Raw genomic sequence first — 9,007 nt, forward strand, 5'->3', positions numbered from 1 at the left:
AAAGATCTTTGTAATCTGATTGAGTACATTTCCCGAGATTTTGAATATGCTTCATGCATTTTAAATCCTTTAGGGATTTTCATGTAAATTTCATTATCAAGTGACCCGTACAGATAAGCTGTAACCACATCCATTAGATGTATTTCAAGCCTTTCACGTAAGACTAAACTGATGAGATATCGAAATGTTATGACATCCATAACTGGTGAATATGTTACTTCATAATCGACTCCAGGTCGTTGTGAGAATCCTTGTGCAACAAGGCGAGCCTTGTATCTTTCAACTTCATTTTTATCATTCCTTTTTCGCACAAAAACCCATTTATGACCAACTGGCTTTATACCAGCAGGTGTTTGGACTACTGGTCCAAAGACCTCTCTTTTAGCAAGTGACTTCAATTCCGATTGAATTGACTCTTGCCATTTTGGCCAATCAGATCTTTGTCGACATTCTTCGATAGATCGGGGTTCAAGATTCTCACTATCTTGTATAATGTTAAGTGCAACATTATATGCAAAAATATTATCCACCACTATTTCAGATCGATTTAAGTTAATCCCATCACAAGTAGAACCTATTAAAAGTTCCTCACTCACTTGAGTCTCGGGTTCATTGATTTCTTCAGGAATCTCAGAACTAATCAGATCTTGGGTCTCTTCAGGAGATCCCTTCATAATATTATTTTTATCATTTGTCGATTTTATTTTTCTAGGATTTCTATCCTTAGAACCCAAAGGTCTACCATGCTTCAGGCGTGCTTTAGGTTCACTAGCTCTCATGCTAGTAGATGGTCCTGCTGGGACATCAATTCGGATAGGCACATTCTCTGCAGGGATATGCGACTTAGTTATCCTTTTCAAATCAGTAAATGCGTCTGGCATTTGATTTGCTATATTCTGTAAATGGATGATCTTCTGTACCTCCTGATTACATATAGGGGTACTTGGATCAAAGTGAGATAATGATGAAACTTTCCACACAATTTCTCTTTTGATTTCCTTTTTCTCTCCCCCTAATTGTGGGAAAATTGCTTCATCAAATCGACAATCTGCAAATCGAGCAGTAAATAAATCTCCCGTCAATGGTTCAAGATAGCAAATAATAGAGGGTGATTCAAACCCAATATATATTCCTAACCTTCTTTGGGGGCCTATCTTACTGCGTTGTGGTGGTTCTACTGGCACATATGCAGCACATCCAAAAATTCGTAGATGGACAATATTTGGTTCATGACCAAAAACTAATTGTGACGGAGAATATTTATTATAATGTGTTGGTCTGAGACGGATAAGTGATGGTGCATGCAAGATAGTATGGCCCCAAACAGTAGTGGGCAATTTTGTTTTCATAAGTAGTGGTCTTGCTATCAATTGCAGTTGTTTAATAAATGACTCTGCAAGGCCATTTTGAGTATGAATAAAGCTACAGGATGTTCAACTTTTATCCCAACTGATAGACAGTAATTATCAAAAGCTTGAGATGAGAATTCTCCAGCATTATCAAGACGAATAGCCTTTATAGGATAATATGGGAATTGTGCCCTTAATCGAATTACTTGGGCTAATAACTTTGCAAACGCCAGGTTGCGAGATGATAGTGGCACACATGAGACCATCTTGAAGATGCATCTATTAGGACCATAAAATATCTAAACAACCCTCTTGGTGGGTGAATAGGTCCGCATATATCCCCATGTATACGTTCTAAAAAGGCAGGGGAATCAATGCCAACCTTCATTGGTGATGGTCTAGTGATCATTTTGCCTTGATAACAAGCATCACAAGAAAATTCATCATTTGTAAGAATCTTCAGGTTCTTTAATGGATGCCCACTCGAATTTTCAGTAATTCGTCTCATCATTATTGATTCAGGATGGCCCAAACGGCCATGCCAAAGCACAAAAGTATTTGAATTAGTAAACTTCTGGTTTACGATAGAGTGTGATTCAACTGTACTAATCTTTGAATAGTATAAGCCAGAAGATAAAGTTGGTAACTTTTCTACAATACATTTCTGGCCAGAAATATTCTTTGTAATCCAAAGATATTTCATGTTCATTTCATCTATTATCTCAACATGATACCCACTTTGGCGGATATCTATAAAACTCAACAAGTTTATTTGGGACTTGGAGGAGAACAACACATTGTCGATAATAAGTTTTGTGACCTTAGACAGAAATACAGTAGCTCTTCCGGAGCCTTCAATCAAACTTATATTACCAGAAATTATAAAAATATTTATTTTTTCCTTATGCAAATAAGAAAAGTATTTCTGATCCTTGAATATGGCATGCGTTGTTCCACTATCAATTATACAAATATCTTCATGATTGGTCTTTGATCCAAACATAATTTGAGGATTATCCATATTCTTCAAAATGACATAAACAAAATAAATATGATAGTAAACATCATTTTCAAAGTGTAACTTTTATTTATGTAAAATAATTACATAACCATACTATCTGCTGCAAATAACAAAAATTAAAATATTTACATTTCTACAGATTCACTACCGATCACATGACTTGTTTCTCCTTCTGGGAGTACAAAATAATCAGCTACATCCAAATGCATGAAGTCTAAATTATCTTCAGAAATAAAATTTGCTTCAGCATTTTTCTCTGTCTTTTTCAGGGAGGCTTGATACAGCTCAACCAGGTGCTTTGGCGTACGACATGTACATGACCAGTGCCCTTTTCCTCCACATCTATAACATGTATTTTCTGGCTTTGCTGCTTGCATCGCTTCATGCTTTTATTCCTTCCTTTTCCACTGCTGGTGGTAAAGGGGGTTCTTTGGTGCATTGTTATTACCACGATTAGAGTTTCCTCCCCGACCACGACTTGGGCCACGTTCTCTTCCACGCTTAGCTTGGTGGAAGTTTGTCTCATTCACTTCAGGGAATGGACAAGAACCATTAGGTCGACTTTCATGGTTTTTCATTAATAGCCTATTATGTTGCTCGGCTACAAGAAGATGTGAGATAAGTTTAGAATACTTTTTGAATTTTATCTCTCGATATTGCTGTTGCAGGAGCATATTCGAGGCATGAAAAGTGGTGAAAGTTTTCTCCAACATATCATGATCAGTAATATTGTCACCACATAGTTTCAATTGGGAAATAATTCTGAACATAGCAGAATTATACTCGCTGATAGATTTAAAATCTTGTAGCCTTAGATGAGTCCAATCATAACGTGCATGTGGAAGAATGACTATCTTCAGGTGGTCATATCTATCTTTCAAATTATTCCATAGTATGACTAGATCTTTAACAGTAAGATATTCCATTTCCAAGCCCTCATCAAGGTGATGGCGTAGGAATATCATTGCTTTGGCACGGTCTTGGTTTGATGCATGATTTTTATCTTTGATGGTGTCTGCCAGACCCATCGCATCAAGATGAATTTCAGCATCAAGCACCCAAGATATGTAGCTTTTGCCCGATATATCCAGGGCTACAAACTCAAGTTTAGAAAGATTTGACATTATTTATAAAAAGAAAGTTCGTACCTCTGATACTTTCAAAGTATTTTCTCGAGATGGCAGATTCTCGTGTTGATAACGTGTTATGAAATAAAGACAGTAAAGTAAAGACAAGTATAGAGAGAAACTGATATATTATTCAAACTTCAAACTTATGTACATAATGAACTGAATTCTCCTCTATTTATAGAAGAAAGGAAGCTACTGTGTAAGCTGCTACTGCAAGCTGCTGTGTAAGCTGCTTGTAAGCTGCTACTGTAAGCTGCTTATAAGCTACTACTCTAGGCTATTGTGCCAGATATAGATAATCTTCTACCATGGGTAATATTTATCCATAACGGAGTACCGAAAGGATAAGCTTATTCAAGAGGCTTATTTCCAATAGAGTACTAAATAGATAAAAATATTTACGGCGGAGTCTCATATGGATAAGCTTCTTCAGGAAGCTTATTTACGATGGAGTACTAAATGAACATCCATAATATAATATATTTATAACACTCCAACACTTTTATTCTGAAACTATAGTGACGTGTTCTGAAATTTAAGTGACATGCACCATTACCACTTAACACCCAAGACATGTGATGTGACCTGATTGGTTGTGATATTACCAGCGGTTCCCAAGGCACTAATTACTCTGTAACTCCGTGATGACGGTTTCATGATAATGTTTCTTCATTCTATAAATATGAAACCTTTTCTTTTCTTCTGCATTCTTCAATTTGTCCAAGTACCGTTCCTTTGCAAGTTTGCTATTATTTCCTTCCTTTATAATTTCTTTGCATTCTATCTTTCTCTTCAAAGCTATGGATTCCAAATATATCAATCTTCCACCAATTGAAACCATTATTTTATAAAATTTCTAAACCGCCTTAAGGCGTACAATCATTGTTGATGAACTATAGGGAAACCTTCTTTGTTATTGAGAAGATAAGGAAAGAAGCCCTAAAAACTACTTCTAAAAGAGGCAGCCAAGATTCCTCCATTATAACGCCTTCTTCAAAGAGAAAAAAAGGCAACAAACAAGAGTTTTCTACTAAACCCACCATTTCCAAGATTTTTCCCAAACAACTTAACTTTAAAGCGAACAACTCTCTATGGAATAAGGCGATGGGGAAAATCAAAAATCGGAATTCCCCTGTGGACTCTTACTCTTATCCAGTTGGAACATCTTCTTACTATCCGAAAGGACTGCTACTAGAGATATGACCTAACATTAACCCAGCTCACGAGAACAAACGAATTACTAGCCACCGAGAAGGTTTCTCGTTCAAATATATGTATCCATTTACTCTAGGGTTTAAACCTACAATTGATCCTGCAATTGAGGCATTTTACAGACATTTCGATGCTTGCTTGGCTAAAATAAATCTGAATATTTCAAGGCATGTGGATTGCCTTATTTTTTTATCAAATCGGCATCGGTGTACTTCACTCTTCATCGCCTTCTTTATCTTTACTCTCCCAAGATTTGTCGGGAAGGATTGTTCACTCTTGCTAACCGTGGTAAGCGAGTCCTTGTTGAGCTAGAGAGTAATCATGATCGGGGGTAGTATGAGAGGTTCGTGGTCGTACCAACTCGAGATCTTGTGAAACTCAATGATCTTCCATTTTCGGAGAAGTGGAACTTCAAATATAAGTTTTCTTTTCAACTCCGAAATCATCTTTCTCTTGTCCTGGCCATAACGTCTTTCCCTTGTACTACATCTGCTATGGAAATAATCGAAGAGTTCTCCAACCTTGCTGAATCGATGAAGAAGATACTATCTTATTCTTTTATGGAATTACGGACTTGGAAATATTTTTTTGATGTGTCTGGTCGCAAAGATAAAGTCATGGTATGTTTCAGAAATAAATATCTTAATTTTTCTCTGTCTTCTTCTTATTCTTCTTCTACCGATATAGGTCTTTTGCGAAGGAAGCCTCAACCTAAGACTTTGATTGAGAAACTAGAGGTTGATTAAGCCCAAGATTGGATTCTAAAATTAGCCACTTTGAAGCAAATAAATAAAAGTTTGTTAAGTTGTGTTTTAAAGGGTGCTCTTGTCAAGCCTACGAGAAAGAAGCGAAGATCCGATAAGAAAAAGGTAGATCAGTCTGGGGATGACCAGGGCAATCCTTGAGTTAATCCCCAAACTACTCAATTCTGCCTTCAAGATAAACTAGATAATGTTCCCATCATCGTGGAGGATGATGAGATGAATATTTTGGCTGAGCATGTCGGTGATGCAGTCCCCATTCTATTCTCCGGATGTGTTCCTTTCCCTTTTTCTAAATGCTTTCTATGGTTTTCATGTTACTGACAAAAAATGTTACAGTGTAATCTAATTAGTACCGAGTTGTTGAAGAGGATTACCATCTATAAGGAGGAAATTGAGGAATTGAAGGTGGCCAACAGTGATTGGAAATCCCAATATGAATGAATTCGTACTGAGAAAGAGGCCTTGGAGCACCAGGCTAAACTGTTTCCGAGGAGTTAGAGAAGTTCAAGGCAGAAAGAAGCAGCAGGAGTCTTCCATCATTGATCAACATTCCAAGGCAACTGAAGAGATACGTAGTCTCAAGGAATTGCTTGCTCAAAAGGAAGCACATTCGTGTAAGATGGTCATGGACTTCACCCAAGCCACGGAGTATCTAGATAGATTGGAAGATAAAGCAAGATCTTTGAAGTGTCTCTTAAATCTTTGAATGCTGCTCTTGATGCTCTGCGTCTGAGAAGATGATGTTTTGGGGAAAAGGATTTAGATCCCTTTAAAATTACAAAGATCTCGAGCTGTAGTCAAAGATAAACCTGAATTAGATGTTCTTGGAGATCCGATTGGAGACATTGGAAGCTTCTCATGTCGGATCCCCGATTAGGAGGGGATATTGAGAAATATAGACAAGCAGTGGAGACAGTACCAGCATGTCACGAATTCTTCTACTCCAAAAGAAGACTCCTTGGAAGAAGAGACGCTTCAAGACCAACTGGATGAGGTTGCTAAAGAAGAGCACACTAAGTCACATCCTACATCTTCAAATACTTAAGTTGATTCTCTCCAAACTGGTCCATCTTTATTGGTTCCTCTTGACCTTTAAATGTTATTTCTTTTCTTATTTCATTGTGCTTGCTTCTCTAGGCTTTAATGCCTTTAAGTATCAATAAAAAATTCAATCTTTCTTTCCGTACTTGAATATTTCATACTTTAGAAATATTTCATTTAATTTTCGGCACTTTTGAGATCATCCAAGTGCTTTTAGTTTCGTAAACATTAAGCTTCTCGTTCCCAAAACTAAGATTTGTAGTTGTAACTTTGTTATGTTTTTCTCGAACGATTAACTTGAGCTAAAATCTTAAGTATCCCGCTTAAATATAAAGAGGACTCTTTTCGTTTTATCAATACTATGAATAGATCCTCTTTACTAAGGCATAAAATTGAATCAACAGATGCGGAGAGACATATGGTCTTGTCACAACCCAAAATATCTCACCAAAAGTCGTGAGGGCACCTAACCTCCAAGACTAGGTAAGTCGATTACACAATAATATTTCAAACAACAAAACAAAATATAATATATCTGAAATGACATAAATAGTGGAATAAAACTCCAACAATAGCCAATACAGTGATACATAATACTAAATTTCCAAAACCATGTAGCACAGAGTCATGATCTAGAAAACCAAATGCAAGAAGATGTCTTGATAGTATAATATTGTTGAATGTATAATAAAAACAGTATGAAAATAAGGGAAGGGGCCTCCAGGGGTCTGCAGCGATCATGAAACACTACCTTGAATCCTCGCTAACAGTAAATACTACTCGCTCCTGAGATCTGCTACTGCCAATGCTTGGATCTACATAAAAATATGCAGAAGTGTATTATGAGTATGGGATAACAAGTACTCTTTAAGTATCAAGACTAACATTGGTGAAGTAATGACGAGGTTTAAATCACGTGATATACTCACTAATTAATGAATCTGGGCAATATATATATAATAGCTTACAACCAGAATATAACAAGGTGCAATTTCATCAATTATCAAATATCGGAGCTACCACTCAGCATAGATAAATCAATCTTGACAGTCAAATCATCAACGAATAACGTAGGCATATAGTAGCATCTTAGAATTCAACATAAAACATGTAAAACGCATAATAAGGCATAAAGAATTCACTTGCAAAATCAAAGCTTCCACTTTTATACTCCCCAACTCACCATCATCGGATTCTATATCAGAATCACCTAACATCAGTCAATTACCATAAACCCGTGTGTAAGATATTAAGAGAGAGACATGAGAGGGCGATCCTAGGGGAATGGATCCAAATACACACACTGCACGGCAAAGACCCCGTGCTATAACAATAACAATATCATCATAACTGCACGACAAATACCCCACATCACACAATAATAATATTGTAATAATCTGCATGGCAAAAATCTCATGCGATAGTAGTAGTTAGACAATTAAGGTCGAATTCCAAGGGTTATTCCATCACACAAGATTAGATAAGATAAGCCCAAATCAACCTTCTAAAATGGCTATTCCCTTAGAAATCACCTCCAACCGGCTCGAATCTAGTAAAAAAAAACTCAATAATGTCAAACAAAGTTATAGAAAACAATTTTAAACAATAAAGCTTTAATCTTTTTTCAATTTCCAAGAAGTAAAAAAAGTCAACCCGGGGCCACATGGTCAAAACCCGAGTCACGGGGTAGATTCCGACTATCTGTAACCCCACGAGTCCAAATATATGTTTAGATTCCAAAACCAAGTCCAAATCATAGCTCAAAACCCAATTTTTACTCTCTTAAGTTGTAGGAAAGCCCCCTAATTTCCCTCAGAATTTCAAATTTTGGGTGTTAATAATCCATGTAGATTATTGAAATAATAACAAAAATGAGCAGAAATCACTTATCTCAAAGCCTTATATGAAAATCTCCAAGCCAAAATCGTCTTTCGCCAAGTCTGGGGTTCAAATATGAGAGAATGAGCTAAAATTCTGAAATACAGCTTAATACTCAGTTGCAGATGTTGCATTTGTGATCAGGGGTTTGCAAATGCGACCTTCGCAGAAGCGACACTAAGCATGCAAATTTGAACTGAACCCCTAAGAAGCAGATCATATGCAACCAACCCTCGCAAAAGCGATAGCCGCAAATGCGACAACAGTGTGAAGCTAGCCTCCCCATTCCCATATCGCAAATGTAAGCTAAAGTCCGCAAATGCATACCTCGCATTTCAAAGCAGAACATCACAAATGCAATGATTGTGGCACCAAAAACCTCCCAACTTCCAAAGTCAACCTAAAACCAATCTAAAGCTCACTTGAGCCCCTCGGGACCCACTCCAAATATCCACACAAGCATATAAACCTCATATGAACTCGTTTGTAAGCTAAAAATATCAAAATAACATCCACAACCAAGAATCGAGCACCAAAACTTATGTGCATTCCTTCAAGCTCAAGAACTTCATAAACTCCCAACCAAGTGTCTGATTCATGCCTAACCAAATC

The 9,007-nt window shown here is 36.9% G+C and overlaps 1 long non-coding RNA gene across 1 annotated transcript; it reads left to right on the forward strand.

Moving 5' to 3' along the window:
- The first annotated feature begins 4,102 nt into the window (after positions 1–4,102).
- LOC104086442 (uncharacterized) lies at positions 4,103–6,662 on the forward strand. The gene is made up of 2 exons (XR_684103.4): positions 4,103–5,332; positions 5,400–6,662. It is a non-coding gene; the product is annotated as an uncharacterized lncRNA (long non-coding RNA).
- The last annotated feature ends 2,345 nt before the right edge of the window (positions 6,663–9,007 follow it).

Source organism: Nicotiana tomentosiformis, chromosome 3 (genome assembly GCF_000390325.3).
Source record: "Nicotiana tomentosiformis chromosome 3, ASM39032v3, whole genome shotgun sequence".
In the NCBI taxonomy this organism is placed as follows: domain Eukaryota; kingdom Viridiplantae; phylum Streptophyta; class Magnoliopsida; order Solanales; family Solanaceae; genus Nicotiana; species Nicotiana tomentosiformis.